At 46.8% G+C, this 17,795-nt stretch overlaps 1 protein-coding gene across 1 annotated transcript in view; it reads left to right on the top strand.

Moving 5' to 3' along the window:
* The window catches only part of PLCB4 (phospholipase C beta 4), a 263,529-nt gene that overhangs the window by 42,896 nt on the left and 202,838 nt on the right, over positions 1 to 17,795 (top strand). The gene's annotated exons all lie outside the window — the stretch shown is intronic.

The raw sequence follows: 17,795 nt of genomic DNA, 5'->3' as shown, positions 1-17,795 counted from the left end.
CAGGATGTTCTGATGGGTAAACTGGAGGACTGTGGACTGGACTCTAGGATGGTCAGACGGTTAGGGAACTGGCTGGATAATCACACCAAAAGAGTAGCTCTCAATGGCATCACGTCTGATTGGAGGGAGGTGCCCAGTGGAGTGCCACAGGGCTCAGTTCTGAGCCCAGTACTTCTCAATATTTTTATTAATGACCTGGACGAGGGTGTGAAGGAATTATTCGTGAAATTTCAATACCAAACTGGGTGGAATAGCAAATATGCTTGAAGATATAGAACATTTCAGGATCTGAACACATTGGAAAAGTGCACAGTTTGAATAAGATGTGATTTAACCTGGCTCAGTCCTGGTTTCTCCACCTGGGTAACAAAAATTCAAAGCATGCATACTGGGTGAGGGATACACGTTTGGTTAGCAATATGTATGAACAAGATCTTGGGATATGGGTGGGTGGGAAGCTAAATATGAGCAGTCATTGTGATGAAGCAGCAAAAAATGGGAATGCAATCTTGGGGTGTATCCACAAAGGCATAACATCCAAATCATAGGATGGTATTGTCCTACTGTATACTGAGCTGATCAGCCCCCACCTTTTTTACCTCTGTTTTCTCCCTGAAGAACTCAAGCCCATCTAGAGATAGTAGTAGACATGACAGGACACCTGGGTGGCTAGTTGACATTGACAGAGAGGTTGTAGAGAGGCACCTGGCTGCACTGGATGAATACAGATCCCATGGGCCGGATGGGGTGCACCCAAGAGTGCTCAAAGAACTTTCTAGAGAATTCCTCTGTCTATCATCTTCAAGGCCTCCTGGAGGACTGGGAATGTGCCACAAGATTGAAGAAGAGCGAATGTTATCCCAATCTTTAAGAAAGGGGAAAAGGACGACCTGGGAAACTACAGGCCGGTCAGTCTGACTTCTGTTGCTGGGAAGATATTAGAGCAGATTTTAAAGGGATCAGTCTGTAAGCATCTGAAGGACCACTCAGTGATCAGGGGAAGTCAACATGGTTTTGTCCCCAACAGATCTTGTCAGACCAACCTGGTTTCCTTCTTTGATTGAGTGACCAGCTTACTGGATTGTGGGAACTCTGTCAACGAGATTTACCTGGATTTCAGTAATGCTTTTAATAAGGTCCCCCATGACATTCTGATGAGTAAACTGGAAGACTGTGGACTGGACTACAGGACAGTTCGGTGGATAGGGAACTGGTTAGAGGACTGCACCCAAAGAGTGATGGTCAATGGTGTTTCATCAGATTGGAGTGAGATGTCCAGTGGGGTGCCACAGGGCTCGTTTTTTACAATATTTTTATCAATGATCTGGATGAAGGGGTAAACGTTTGCTGATGATACCAAAATTTGCTGATGATACCAAATTTGCTGATGATACCAAATTGAGAGGAGTGGCAAACACCCAAGAAGATAGAGTTAAAATTCAACAAGACGTGAATACTCTGGAGAAGTGGGCGGTTGTGAACAGGATGCAATTCAACTTAGATAAGTGCACAGTACTATATCTGGGCCACAAAAATGTGAAGCACAAATACAGGATGGGGAGATACACTTCTGGGTAGTAGTGTATGTGAAAGAGATCTTAGAGTAAGAGTGGACTGTAAACTAAATATGAGCAGTCAGTGTGATGCGGTGGCAAAAAAGGCAAACTCAGTCTTGGGTTGTATCAAAAGGGCCATAGTGTCGAAATCGCAGGAGGTCATAGCCCCTTTCTATACTGCCTTGGTCAGGCCGCACCTGGAGTATTGTGTGCAGTTCTGGAGGCCTCACTTCAAAAAGGATGTGGACAAAATCGAGAGGGCGCAGAAGAGAGTGATGAGGATGATCAGGGGTCTGGAGACTGAGCCCTACGAGGAAAGGCTGAGGGCCTTGGGAATGTTTAGTTTGGAGAAGAGGAGGTTGAGGGGGGACATGATTGCTCTCTTTAAATATCTGAAAGGCTGTCATTTGGAGGAGGGCCAGGAGCTGTTTCAGTTGGCAGCAAAGGATAGGACTCGAAGCTACCGGCTTAAATTAAATGCAGAAAGGCTGGATATTAGGAAATACTTTTTCACGGTCAGAGTAGTTCAAAAGTGGAATCAGCTGCCTAGGGAGGTGGTGAGCTCCCCTTCACTGGAAGTTTTCAAGAAGAGGCTGGATGAATATTGGTCAGGGATGCTTTAGGCTCATCCTGCCTTGGGCAGGGGGTTGGACTAGAAGGTCTGTGTGGCCCCTTCCAGCTCTGTGATTCTGAGTATTGTGTGCAATTCTGGAGGCCTCATTTCAAAAAGGTTGTGAACAAATTGGAACAGGTGCAGAGGAGAGCAACTAGGACGGATTAGGGGCCTGTAGGCAAAGCCCTACGAGGAAAGACTGAGAGATTTGGGACTGTTCCGTTTGGAGAAATGGATGTTGACGGGAGACATGATTGTTCCTGTTGGCAACAGAGGATAGGACTCAGCACATTTGGTTTAAACTGTAGGAGAGAAGCTACCAGCTGTACATTAAAAAGCTTCTTCACATTAATAGTAATCCAGCAGTGGAATTGGCGGCCTAGGGATGTGGTGGGTTCCCCCTCATTGACAGTCTTCAAGGATCGGCTGGATGAAACCTTGTTGGGGATGTTTTAAGTTGTTCCTGCACTGGGCAGGGGATTGGACTAGATGGTCTGTAAAGCCCCTTCCAACTTTATGATTCTATGAGGAGCAGACAATTGGTCCCTGCTTGGTTAATGAGTCTGCTTGGTTCAATCTTGCTTCCTCAAGGAAGATGGTTAAACATAGCTTTTACTGCAGTATAATAATCAAAATAGTCCATCTTGTGGATACATACTGTAATGTGATGAGGGAAGTTGAATGTATTAGGGAAGCTTAGAGCAATAGCATCAGAAACACAGAACTGGTCAAGAGTCTAAACTCCTGGAAGAGTAACTCAAGGTGGAATAGTCAAAATGGAGACACCAGATGAAGATGTATCCACCCTCTTCAGGAATCAGTGGTCCCACCAGTGGAAAAGAATTGACTATTCTAATGGTGATGGAAGTGGAGGAATTCTTGAAGGCTACCTACTGGACAGCAGCCGTAGTGGAAGGTGACACTGGCAGAGGATGTTTTACAGGCAACAACAGTGTTACTTTATCTAACCCTGGTTAATACTGTGCAGAAGGCAACAATGGTAAATCACTTCTGCTAATCTCTTACCTTGAAAACCCTTTGATGAGACAATCTGAAAAGGTCAGATGGCACACAGTTGGGTACAGGGGAAGAGCTGAGGACAAATATGAATAGCAGTATTCTTAATGATGGGACTGGATTAAAGCTAAAAGGATGTCCAGTTGCGAATGTGAATAGATGCAAAAGGAACGTCCAAAGCTATGTAACACACATAATAGGAACTTGGAACGTGAGAAGTATGAATCCAGGTATGCTATAAATTGTAAAACAATAAATGGAACGTTTAAACATTGCAGCCTTGGGTGTGAATGAACTAATGTGGACCATGATTGTTCATGATTTTCTATTCCTTGGCTCAATCATCAACCAGAGGGGAGGCTGCAATGAAGAAATCAGAAGAAGATTGAGACTTGGAAGGGCAGCTGTGAGGGAGCTAGAGAAGATCCTTAAAGATAAAAATGTTTCTCTGGGAACCAAGATCAAGGTAATCCAAACTATGGAATTCCCCATTACTATGTATTGACGTGAAAGCTGGACAATGAAGAAAGCTGACAGGGAAAAAATTGATTTGTTTGAAATGTGGTGTTGGAGGAGAGTTTTGCGGATACCATGGACAGCCCAAAAGACAAATAAGTGGATTCTAGATCAAATCAAGCCTGAATTCTCCCTAGAAGAATATAAATCGGATGATGTTGTTGTTGTTAGAAGCTAAAATGACAAAACTGAGGCTATTGTACCTTGTTGACATCACGAGAAGACAAGATTCTCTGGAAAAGTCAATAATACTAGGAAAAGTGGAAGGCAATAGAAAGAGAGGAAGACCCAAAATGAGATGGCTTAACTCAATAAAAGAAGCCCCATCCTCCAGTTTGCAGGATCTGAGCAAGTCTGTTCATGATAGGACATTTTGGAGGTCTCTCATTCATAGGATTGCCATAGGTTGGAGGCGGCTTGATGGCATATAAGACAAACGCTTCCAAATTTAGTTTATGGAATATAAATCAAAATAAAAAACTTAACTGATATCATGCTTTATTTAGGGCCATTGGACAGTTTTCTGATCCCAAGGTTTTCTGGAAAATGTGCATCACTGTGCCTATTTGTGACAGTCTTTTAATCCATAGATGAAAAGCTCATGAATGCTTCCTCAGTTTCTTTGCTGACAACTGGAACTGCAAACAGTTGTCTAGTCCTGAAGTGTTTAGCTCTGCTTTGTGCCATGTTATGGTGAACCCTATTTTTATGAGGCTTCTTTATCCATAGCCTTCATATTCCTTTGGTGGGGTTCTCCTTCAGGTCCAGCTTCCTGTTCTGCTGCTTTAACATGCATTGATGAATCGTAGCCTTCAAAGCACAAGTGTGTGTGTGTGTGTGGGGGGGGGTACCCTCTCTACCAAACCTATGCACATGTTGCTGCTTTTACAGGCAGGTTAGGCTCCATTTTCGGTGAGGCAGTTGGGAAGGAGGCCTTCAGGGCCTAATTTGGGGCAGCATTGCTGTGGATTGGAATCTGGTGAATGTAATTGGTGGTACAATTAATACTGCTGAAATTCACTGCTTTTTATCCTCTGTAACAAGTGTCCAACTGTCCTCAAGACTGGCCATGTGATTACTGATTAGAATGTGAAACAACTTGAAAAGATTGGTCAAGTTGTGTTTGTGTGCTTGATTATGAAATAAAATGGAATTGTATCTTCATCCCTGGCTGCATTTCATGGGTCCATCATCTGTCCCTGAATCCTGTACTTCAAGTAGACTAAATGGGGTCATTCAACTTGCCGAGTTTTTCAAATTTTTTAAAAGGAGATGTCCCGTATTTGCTACAGTTGCATAAACGTCAAATGTATGAAGTGTTGTCCCTGCAAATAATCTTTGTACATATTCTCTTTTAATGACAATTTATTTGAGATGGAACACCATTGGTTTTCGACTTCTTGTTTTCATCTGCACCCTTCGTTCAGATACTGGCTGATTCCGCACACGTTGGATAATGCACTTCCAATCCTCTTTAGAGATAATTTGGAACTGAATTTTTCATATGTGAAACAAAAAATCCCCTTCCAAACGATTGCTAAAGTGCATTGAAAGTGCATTATCCAACGTGTGCGGAATCAGCCACTTTTTTTAAAGTGTAGTGGCATCTCACATTTTGTCTGAGATGGCAACGAGAAGAAAGATGATTAAGCACCCCATTGGTAGGTAACTGTTTGCCAGCAAGGCTTTTGTGCTTGATGAAACTCTCTGCTTAATACACGTGCCATGTCTTTGTAAAACGAATTCGCAAATTGTAAATGTAAATAGTATGAGAAACGGATGGATACTAGAGCTGAGGGAAATGTATGCAGAAACATCAGAGAATGAGCCAGATCACACACGCACACACATTAGGCTCAGCCATGTGATGCAGCCCAGGGGCAAACTAGCAATTCGGTCAACTCGTAAGGCTTCTTTGCTCACTGACACAGGAATGTTATCCAGAGCAGCTTCTGGACAGCCCCCACCCCCCTCCGGTGTGGCAAAAAGGTAGTTGATTCATGCTGCAGGTGAGACCACGAGAAGGTAAATTCCAGATGCTTTTTGTAATCTGACAGTTGATTTTTTAAAAACAGACTTTCTGACTGTTTGAAAGATAGCATTATGGTGTTATTAATATGGTTGGTCTCTGTATCAGGAAATTAAATACGAGTGAAGGAAGAAGGAACATTAAATGTCACTTTTGTGTTGATTCCTTTGAATTTGGTTCTGTTGAAACATCTTTCCAGCCCATTCTGTAGAAATTGAGAATTAGCTAGCTTTGATGGGGGAGGAATCCTTTTAAGGAAGCTTTTTTGCATACATAAGTGTAGTGTCTCCCATACCAAGACTGTTGTCTGAGCTATTCCCGGCCACCTACTGTTATAGACTGCCAAATGTTCTTTTTTGCTTGCTTTACATTTTTAGTGTAGTATCTTTTGCAGTCTTGGCTTCCGAAGCATGATGTGTTAGCAAACTGACTTCTTTTTTCCTTAAGAAAAAAAGTTTAAAATGTTAAATCTGGTTATGCTTATTTATTATAGAGTAGTTATATCTTAAACATATTCCCCATTCTTATTGTCTGAATAAGGTAGAAAAGAGACAGATCTAGGTTATTTTTGTGTTTAGGCAACCAAGGCAGATGTAATTCATCCACAGCATCTGTTTAACCGGTCTCATAATTTAAATGTAGAGTAGAGTATTTACTCTTTTTGTTTTAGTTAGGTTACGAAAACATGTCTCTCCTATGATACGTTCCCATACTTAGCAGTTCATAAAGGACCTTTGTGGCTGCATCATGTGAAATGTCAAATGGTGCCTTCATGTCCTTGACGTGCATATTCATGTTCACTCGTCAGAACATGTTCACTCGTCAGAAACTCGTAGTTTCAACAGGATTATAATATTCAAAATTTGAGATTAAGTGAGGGAACTGCAAAGACTAGAGGGTATCTAAATAGGATCATTCTTTTTTTAATACAATTTTTATTGGATGGGTTAACATACAATTAAGATTATAACAATTACATTTTCCTTCGTTTCCCATGATTATATGCTTCCCACCCCCTCCCCTCCCCCTTTTCTGTGTTGACTTCCAACAGCACTCCAACCTCCCGTTTTCTAATCTTATTTCTAAATCCTAGTTGTCACTTTTTTTTTTTTACTGGTAAAGATCTAAACTATATCTTATCTTATTTAATAGCTTTCAAAAGACCACAATTGTCCTTTAACATCCAATTTTTTCTCTAAATATTTTCTCAGTTTCCCCCAATCCTCAAAGTATCCCTTTGTATCTTGATCCCTCAATTTCCTTGTTAATTTGTCCATTTCTGCCATGTACAACAATTTTTGTGTCCACTCTTCAATTTCTGGTATTTCTTCTCTCTTCCAATATTGTGCATATAACGTTCTTGCCACTGTTATCATATAATACAATAGTACTCTGTCTTTTCTATTAGCGTCCTCTAAATGCAAGGATAATAATAACATTTCTGGATTCTTAACAACATTATATTGAAGTATTGAAGACATTTCAGCACATATTTTAGACCAAAATAGGATCATTCATAAAGCTAGTGATAGGGGTGCGCAGTCAGCTATTACTGACCCAACAGTGGCCGCTTTTTCCATTATCAGATTGAGTCAGCAGTATTCGATATGGTGAAAGGCTTGCCAATAGTTTCCCAACTCTGATAATTTCCATCTGATAATTATTGGAGAAATCTAGATTCAGGTTGGGAGGCTTTGTCTCAGTTCTCTGCCTGAAGTTTGTTTTCATTCCCTGCAAAACAGGGCCGATTCCACATGGCTTACCTGAAGCTGGGACGTTGCGGAACATTGCGGATCATGCCGGAAAAAACACGGAAGATCGCGTTTTCTTGAGCAAAACTCGTGCGACGTCGTGCAAAACTCGTGCGAGAAAACGTGATCTTCGGCATTTTTTCCGGCATGATTCGCAATGTTCCACAATGTCCCGTCTTCAGGTAAGCCGTGTGGAATTGGCCCAGGAGTGGGGAGGGGGGAAGAGGGGCAGATGTTCCATCCAATCTGATCCCAGTGAGAGGTTAAGGGAACTGTCCTTGACCTATCATGTGCAGCATGTATAAAAAGCCTTAGGTTATTTTGAAGCCCCACCCAGAACTTGCTTGGAGTCCACAGACCCTGACCTGGATCTCCGACTCCTATACCGGACCCTTGACTAGGCCACAGACTTGTTTGATTCATTTCGATTCTTATGAGTAGCTAGCTTTTCCTTTCTCCCTGGTGGGGCATTAGTTATAAAAGGACACATCTGTGTTCTCGGGGGAAAGGGGGGAATTGTTTTATTGTAATGAATATAGTTTTTATTTTAACGGCTCTTCGTTTGTTGTGTTGGGGGCGGTGCCATTTAATTAAAAAATAGTCACTCTGGAAACCTGCCATTTTCCCGCTTAGGAAGCAATAAAGAAGGACAGCTGGGGGTTCTTTTTCAAGGGACTGTAACACTTGACTCGTTTGTGCCGTTAACTTGAAATTTAGCAGGTCTTTGTCAGAGATGAAATGCTAGATTTGCTGAAATTATGTTTCCAACCAGTGAAAAACTAGCCACTTCAGAAAACCCATAATTGCCCCACCTTTTCCTCCATAGTAAGCAAGGGAGAAGGATGATGTCTGGGGGACCTTCTTCAGCAGGCCCCATTGTTTAATTCAGTATAAACTTGTACATCCTTAGTAGAGAGGGAGGACTAGGTTTGCTGAAATTTGATGCTGGGGAGAAAAACAGCAGCTCTGAAAAGCCTTCCATTTCCCCCCATAGGGAATAATGGGCAGGCATTCTATCCAGTACTAATGAAAATGGGAATTTTTCTTTAAACAGCTTTCCAATACGATAAGAACACTACTAGCATTTAAAGAAAATGACACACATGTCCTTTCCGAAATTACAATATGGAATTAAACAATAATTTTTCAAATACACACCCCTAACTGTAAATTAATTAGAAACATAGAAACTTAAAGTTGGAAGTGATCCCAGAGGTCATCTAGTCCGACCACTTGCACAAGGCAGGAAATTCACAGCTATCTCCTCTGTCACTGCCCCAGTGACCCCTGCTCTGTGCCCAGATGAAGGGAAAAAATCTCCAGGATCCCTGGCCAATCTGGTCTAGAGGAAAATTCCTTCCTGACCCCAAAGTGGCAATCGGCGTTATCCTAGGCATGTAAAAAAGGGCCATGAGAGCCTAGCTCTGTCTCATCCCTTCATGCCCTCCCTCTCCTGATCTACGTACATTTATATTGAGTCATAGAGTCATCATAACGGTCAGGTGGCCATCTAGCTTCTTCTTGATTACCTTCAAGAAAGGAGAGCCTACCACCTCCCAAGAAATCCCATTCCACTGAGGAACTGCCCTGTCAGGAAGTTCTTCCTAATGTTTAGCTGAAAACACGTTTGCCTTAATTTTAACTAATTTATTCTGGCCCAACCCTATAGAGCAACAGAAATTAACTCTGTTTCATCCTCTATGTGATAGTCCTTCAAATACTTGAAGAAGGTTATCATATCGCCTCTCAGTCTCCTCCTCTCCATGCTAAACATAACCAGATCCTTCAGCCTTTCCTCACAGGACTTGGTCTCCAGACCCCTCATCATGTTTCTTGCCCTCCTCTGGACACATTCCAGCTTGTCGGCATCCTTCTTAAACTGTGGCGCCCAAAAATGAGCACAGTAGTCCAAGTGATTTCCAACCAAAACAGAGTAAAATGATACTATCTGTTCGTGTAATGTGGACCTGTTGATGCAGCTTAAAATTGTATTTGTCTTTTTAGCAACAGCATCATACACTGCTGACTCATGTTCAATGTATGCGCTCCTAAGACCTCCAGATGCTTTCCCCTGTCTTCCCTATAAGTGTTCCTTTGATTTTTCCTATCTAAATGCAGAACTTTACATGTATCTCTGTTGAATTTCATATTGTTAGTTTAATCCCAAAATTCCAGACAGTCAAGATCACCTTGAATCTTGCTTCTGTCTTCTACTGTATTTGCAACACCTCCCAATTTAGTATCATCTGCAAATTTAATGTGCATTGCCTCTAGTCCTTATAAAGATGTTGAACAACACAGGGCCCAGGACAGATCCCTAAGGCAATCCGCTTGTCACTCCTCTCCCATGATAAGGAACCATTTGGCTGTGATCTGTGAATTAGTTACAAATCCACCTTACAGTAATAGGATTCAAACCACATTTTACCATCATATCAACAAGAACATCATTTGAAACCTTATTAAAAGCCTTACTGAAATCGAGATAAACTGTGTCCACAGCATTCCCCTGATCCACCAAAGTAGCAACTCTCTCAAAAAGGGAGATAAGGTTAGTCTGGCATGACTTGTTCTTGAGGAAGCCACGCTGGCTCTTAGTAATCACAGCTGTCTTTTCTAAATGCTCAAGGACTGACTGTTTGATGATTTGTTCCAAAACGTTTCCAGGTATGGGTGTCAAGCTAGCAGCTCGGTAGTTACCAGGCTCCTCCTTTTCCCCTTTCTTGAAGATGGGGATGACATTTGCCCACCACCAATCTTCTAGCATCTCGCCTGATCTCTGAAAATTCTCAGAGATGATAGACAGAGGCTCCGCAATTACATCAACAAGTTCCCTTAGTATCCTAGGGTGTAATTCATCTGGCCCTGCAGACTTGATTTCATTTACAGAAACCAGTTGTTTAGGTACCACCGCATGCCTAGTAAAGAGAATGAAAAAGGGAGGGAAAAAAACAACCAAAGAGATCAGTACAAAAGAAAAAAATAACTGTAATAATAAGAGAAAAGATTAAAAACACTGGTGTAGAATTTAATTAATCAGTTAAAATGCATGTTAGATATAAAAATATCCACAATATGGTTCAACTAATAAGTACTAAAACTTTGTGTGTGTGTGTGTGTATAGATAGATAGATAGATAGATAGATAGATAGATAGATAGATAGATAGATAGATAGATAGATAGATACATACATACATACATACATACATACATACATACACACATAATAAAACCACTCATATATTCATACATTTCATCTCCATACGCACAGAACCAAAAATCAGACATGTTTTGACCCAAAGGCCTTCTTCTGTGTGTGTGTGCATGCGCATGTGTGCACATGCACATGTGCATGTGCATGCGCTCACTCGCATGTGTCTGAGGCTATTTATGTAGCTGTGTAATAACAAACCCCTGCCGCAATTCAAGCCAGGTAACTTACTTTACTCAGCAGTCAGCAGCCACAGGAGGAGGGGAAAAAAGGAGGGAAAACACATAGGGAGACCAAAGAGCACACTTACCTGCATCTCCCTTTCCTCTATCTACCCGCCCCTATACTCAAAGGCTGCAAGTAATTTTGCCGCTGCTTTTCCATATTGCTGTAACATTGAAAATAGACAAGCTTGCCCATGTGGATGCAGAATTTTTAAGATTGCTTTTATTATTGTTTTTCATAGCTAATTTTAAACATGGAAAATGCTCAATTTATTCACAAATGTGGATATTTGGTGCTTTGAGCATCCATGGGACTATCGTAAGTTTCAACTGTACAGTCTTTCAAACTGCTTCTGAGATAAGTGATTTGCATGTAACACTAGTCTACAATCAAGAACACTGTAATGGCAGTGCCTTTAGGGGCATGTTTCCTAGACAAGGGACATCAATATACAGATTTTCAATTTGTTGGGTTAGGAAAAAGAAACACACACATATATCCACACAGTTGGGCTGATAATAATAATTTTGTGCTGCAAAGAGGGAGAATGGGTTTTTAGATTTATATTGTTATTATGAAGTATAATGCCCTAGCCTGGATAGGCCAGGTGAGCCTGAGCTCGTCAGATCTCAGAAGCTAAGCAAGGTCAACCTTGGTTAGTAATTGGATGGGAGACCTCCAACAAAGACCAGGGGTTGCAGAGGCAGGCAATGGCAAACCACCTCTCAAAGTCACTTGCAATGAAAACCCTTCCAGGGGTTGCCATAGGTCAACTCTGGCTTGAAGCTCTTCTCTTCTGGGCCTCCAGGCTCCCTTTGTGGTATGTCAAGCAATGCAGCCAGGCGAGTTCTGTTTCTGTATACAAAGATATTGTCTATGATCTTCTTGGTCAAATCCATCAACAGCTCCGCTGTATTTCTATCTATATATGTGACAGCACCCAGAAGTCCCAAGTGTAGAAATCCATGCCTGGTCTGTGGGTGGCCTGCAGTTGTTGATTGCTTTATCCTAACGATGGACAGACACTTCATATTCATCTTCGTTCTTCTGTGCCTCCACACATGGGACTGCGCAGGCGCAGGCCAGCCGCCGGAGAATTTTCTAGAGCTTCCATGGCTCCGAAGGGGCCGTTTGTCGCGCGCCTCAGCGACCGTTTTCCCGCCCAAACGGTCACGTGATCCTCCAGCGACCAACGGCCCCTTCCCTCAGTTCTCTTCTTGCCGCCGCTTGGAGAGAACGTGAGCTTCGTTGCTCTGTGCTTTTGTGCTTCGTGCTTTATTCTGACTGATTGCTTGGCTTTTGACTTCGGACTTCGTGACCTCGACTATTCTTCGGATCTCGTTTTGGACTTTGTTGTGGACTCGGTAATTTGACTCGGACTGTTTTTGACCTTCCTTTCGCGTGCCCCTGAAGATGGCCTCTAAGGCTCTCTTCAAGCATTGCCTGCAATGCCACACAAAAATGGCCAAGACCGATGGCCATGAACTGTGCCTGTTCTGTTTGGGGGAGACCCATAATGTGACGGCCTGTAAAATTTGCCAGGGCTTCACCAGCAAGGCCCGGCAGGAGCGCAAGGCCCGACTAAACTCCTCCCTGTGGCAGAAGGTCATGTCCGGAGGCGCTCCGTTGCCCTCTTCCAAGGCCGGCCCAAGCCCCTCTGCCGAACGGCATTCGAGAGCTGGCTCAGTGGCCTCCGCGAGGTCGGGGTCGAAACCGCGTCCCCCGAGTGCCTCGGCGTCGAGAGCGGCCTCTCCAGCGCAGGGACCGGTGCGGCCGCCCCGTAGCGCGTCATCTACCAGGTCGGATCCGAGACCAGCTTCGGAACCGAGGATCCTGGTACCGAGTCCCCGGTCGGAACCGACGACCGGATCGGTTCCGATGAAGCCTAAGAGGTCGAAGCCGAGGTCCCCTTCGAAGGCGAGGAGCGCGTCGGTCCCGAGGTCTTCTTCGGAACCATCAAAGAAGAAGAAGAAGACCAAGCATCACCGGTCGCCGCGTCCCGCTCCTCAGGAGGAGGTCATCGTGCTTCCTCACACGCCTTCCCCTCATCTGGGCTCCCCGGAGCCGGAGGACATCTCCGTGTCGGTGCCGGATCCGATGGCCTTCGAGACGGTGCCCGCAGAGTTCTCGTCGGGGCCGGAGCCGAGCCCGCGCCGTCGGAGCCGACCATCGCTTCCCCTTCGGTCGCCGAGGCTGGAACCGAGCCCATCTCCTCGTCGGAGCCGTCCGTCGCCTGTCCGTCCGTCTCCACCTCCGGTCGGTCGTGAACGGCATGGTTCCGGGGACAGTGTTCGATCAGTCCGGTCCACTGCGTCCCGGCATCGACAGGCTTCCTACCTCCCCTCGCCATACCGTTGCCAGTGGGAAGGGGCACCTGCAGGCTTCTCCGTGTCGGAACCGAGGCCTTCGACGTCGAGGTCGGCGTGGGCTCCCCCTCCGCTCCAGGTTCCGGAATCCCAGCTCGGTTCCGATGAGGAGGATGTGGAGAGCTTCGGCGGCTACCAGTCGGAATCCTGGTCCGAACCATCGCCACCTGAGGAGCTAGTGCCATCTGCGGACTCCCCATTCGAGGACCTCCGCATCTACGCCGACCAGATGGCAAGGATGGCCAAGGCTCTCGAGATGGACATCTCTTCAGCAGCCCCAAAGACCAAGGACAAGCTCCTCAAACGTATTTACGGGGATAATCCGGCGTACGTTGGCTTCCCCATGCTTGAGGGTATTGAGGAGATTGTGGAGAAGGTGTGGCAGGTGCCCTGTGATCAACCGCCAACATCCAAGCGCATCGAGCAGCTTTACAAGATCAAGCAGGGCACCTGGCCGGCGTTGGTGAAACACCCTCCACCTTCCTCCTTGGTCACAGAGGAGTTCAACCCCCGACGGTCGGGTCACTCCTCGGTGCCTGCGGATAAAGAGGGCAAGAAGCTTGATGCCATGGGCAGGCGCCAGTACATCGTCGCTTCGCTGGGTCTGAGGATTGCCAACTACCAGACCATCATGGCAGGGTACCAGCTGTACCTCTGGGAGAAGTTGGCATCCTATACCCGGGACCTCCCTCCTGAGCAGAAGGCGGTGGTGTCCCTGCTGCAAACAGAGGCTGTCCGGCTGTCTAAGCAGCAGATGAATGCCGGGAGCCACGCTGCTGACACTGCTGCTCGGGGGATGGCTTCGGCGGTGGTCCTCAGGCGCCACTCCTGGTTGCGGTCTACGGCCCTGTCCCAGGAGGTGCGTTCCAGGGTGGAGAGCATGCCCTTTGAAGGGGACTCGCTGTTCTCCAAATCGACCGACGAGACCCTGAAGAAGAAAAAAGAGGACAGGCAGACGGCACGGTCCTTGGGTCTGGCTCCAGCGGACAAGCCCTCCTCCAGATCACGGTACGCTCCCCGGTCCGGCCCTTACCACTACCAGGGCAGGTACCAACATCAGCGGCCGGGCTACCAACCGTATCCTGCCTACCAGCAGCGGCCATACCCTCCCGCACAACAGCAGAGGAGGCGTCGGCCCTTCAAGCCTCGCCCGTCACAACAACAACAACCGGCCCAGCAGAGAGATCAGCAGGGCGCCGGGAGGCAGTACTGATGGGTCACGCCAGCCGTATCCCCGAACTTTTCGGACAGACTGAGTCCACTCCTCTCTGAGTGGGAGTCAATAACATCTGACTCATGGGTCTTAACGATTGTTGAACTGGGATACGGGCTGGAGTTCGTTGAGCTGCCTAGATGCAGTTCACCCCTGACAGCTGTCAATAACACTATGGCCGAGCTGGATGCGGAGATCGTGTCGCTCTTGGCCAAGGGTGCTGTGGAAGAATTGCCCTATGAGGACTCTGTAAAGGGTTTCTTCTCTAGGTTCTTCCTGGTCCCTAAGAAGGATGGGGGCTTACGTCCCATTTTAGATCTGAGGGGCCTTAATGCCTTCCTCAAGGTGACCAAATTCAAAATGGTTACGTTGGCGGCTGTGATCGCCTTGCTGAAACAGGGAGATTGGTTTGCGGTTCTTGACTTAAAAGACGCATACTTTCACGTGGGCATACGGAAGGAGCACAGGAAATACCTGAGCTTTGTTTACCGGCAAAGGGTTTTCCGGTATAAGGTGCTCCCCTTTGGCCTGTCCACTGCCCCACGAGTGTTCACTAAATGTGTGGCCCCTGTGGTTTCCTTCCTACGGGAAGAAGGCTGTACCATCTTTCCGTACCTCGATGACTGGCTCATCGTGGCTGAATCGGAGTCTAGGCTGGTGCAGGACATTGGCTTGGTACTTAGCACTTGCCAACGCCTGGGGCTCCTGGTGAACTTGGAGAAATCCAAGCTGGTGCCCAACTGCAAGGTGTCCTACATTGGTGCACTTTTAGACTCTGTGGAGGGTAAGGCCCTGCTCCCCTTGGAGAGGGCTCGGTCCCTAAGGGGTCTAGTGTCCATGTTTAAAAGGAACCGGTTCCAGTCTGTGCGCACTATCCAGTGCTTACTAGGGCATATGGCAGCGGCCACCTCTGTGGTGCCTTTCGCTAGGCTGCGTATGCGCCCTCTCCAGAACTGGTTTGTGCGGAGGTACGATGCTCTGCTGCACCCTCCGTCCCTCAAATTCTCTATCCCGAGGGTCATCCTCTCCTCCTTGAACTGGTGGCTGTCTGATGACAACTTGTTTAAAGGGACCCCTTTTGGGTATCAGCACCATGACATCACGGTTACCACTGATGCCTCTCTGTTAGGATGGGGGGCTTACTGTGGTGATGTGTCTGTGCAAGATGTCTGGTCTGACAGGGAAAAGACCCTCCATATCAATGTGCTTGAACTAAGGGCCATTCGTTTCGCACTTGTGTCTCTTACAGCACTGCTGAGAAATCGTCAGGTCTTGGTGCAGACGGACAACACGACTGCCATGTACTACGTGAATCAGCAGGGGGGCACAGTGTCCATGGCCCTGTGCCGGGAAGCCACACTCACTTGGCAGTGGGCTATCAAGAACGGCGTGTCGCTCCGTGCTATACACGTAGCTGGGTCAGACAATGCCCGGGCAGATGCCCTCAGCAGGGTCCCTTTCCTGGACCACGAGTGGGAACTGAACGTAGAGTGCGTTGGGCCGATCTTCCAGATGTGGGGTCATCCAGTGATAGACGTGTTCGCCACTGCGGCGACCACCAAGGCCCACACGTTCTGTTCCAGGGCAGGGAGCGACCCCCTCTCTATTGGGGATGCCTTCCAGTTTACGTGGACGCAGGGCTTGCACTACATGTTTCCTCCGTTCCCCTTGATTCCCAGGGTCCTGTGCAAGATAGAGGAGGACGGGACGGACTGCATCCTGGTGGCCCCCTTCTGGCCACGGCAGGTTTGGTTCCCGAAGCTCCTGCGGATGTCCCAACGGACATATGTGAGTCTGCCCCCTCGGCAAGACCTTCTCCTAAACGGGAGCCTAGTCCACCACGATCCCAGGAAGCTGCACCTAGCGGCTTGGCGGATCGTTCCTCCCCGATAGGCTTTACTGACGAGGTACAGAGGGTCCTCCTCAATGCTCGTCGGCCATCCACTAGGCGCGCTTATGCGGCCAAGTGGCGCAGGTTTGAGCTCTGGGCACTTGCCAGAGGAGTGGTGCCCGAAAGCAGTCCCTTGGGGGTTGTATTCGAGTATTTGTGCCACTTGCGTGGCCTGGGCTTGAAGGTGTCCTCCCTCAAAGTACACTTGGCAGCGATATCGGCTGCTCACGCCCGAGTTGAGGGTGCTACGGTGTTTTCTCACCCACATTCCCGCCAGTTCCTTAAGGGCATGTACAATCTTTACCCACCTGTGTCGGCGCCTGTGCCTCAGTGGTCGCTGTCCTTGGTGCTCTCACGTCTCATGTTGCCTCCATTTGAACCTATGGCTACATGCCCCTTGGATATGCTATCCTACAAGGTAGCATTCTTGGTGGCCGTCACATCGGCCAGAAGGGTCAGTGAGCTGTCTGCACTGCGGTCTGACCCTCCCTTTCTTGTGTTTCATCCCAACAAGGTGGTCCTGCGTCCCTGCCTCGGGTTCCTGCCCAAGGTGGTGTCCGCCTTCCACCTCTCGCAGGATATCTCGCTGCCTGCATTCTTTCCTCAACCCTCCTCTAAGGGGGAAAAGGCCCTCCATTCCCTGGACTTGAAGAGGGCCCTAGCCTATTACCTGGATAGGACAAAGGAATACCGCACCTGTCCTCACCTGTTTGTATGTTTTGGGGCCAAGGACAAGGGTAACAGGGCTTCCTCACAGACCCTGTCTAGGTGGATTGTGACGGCCATTAGCAAGGCCTATTCCCTGGCAGGGGTGGCTTGCCCGCTTCATGTCAGAGCCCACTCCACGCGGTCCCAAGCATCCTCTTCGGCACTCCTCAGGGGGGTGCCCCTGGTTGACATTTGCAAAGCGGCCACATGGTCCTCTGCAGACACCTTTGTCAGGCATTACGCCGTTGATGTCAATGCGGAACAGGATGTATCTGTGGCCAAGGCTGTCTTACACTCCCTTTTTTCCTGAGGGAGTTTAGGAATGACTTTCTTGGCGTACCTGCTGGGTACCCTTGAGTGAAAGTGTGTATATATGTACCTGGGGGTGTGTATATATGTAAATATTGAGTATTTATGTGTCCTTACACAGTATTTTTTACATAGATGTATATATGCATATCTATTTATTGTTGTGTTTGTTTGTTCAATAAAATTGTGTTGGACTTCACCCCCGCCTTCCTTATTGTGTGAAGCTTGGTACACTCCCATGTGTGGAGGCACAGAAGAACGAAGATGAAAACAGGGTTAACATACCTGTAACTTATGTTCATCGAGTTCTTCTGTGCTGACACACAACCCTCCCTCCTACCCCGCTGTGAACTCCAATGCACGATAATGTGTTGGCTGTAACGGAAATT

Source organism: Eublepharis macularius, chromosome 1, assembly GCF_028583425.1.
Source record: "Eublepharis macularius isolate TG4126 chromosome 1, MPM_Emac_v1.0, whole genome shotgun sequence".
NCBI lineage: Eukaryota > Metazoa > Chordata > Lepidosauria > Squamata > Eublepharidae > Eublepharis > Eublepharis macularius.
The sequence above is the reverse complement of the archived record's forward strand: the minus strand, read 5'-3'. Positions and strand labels throughout refer to the sequence as shown.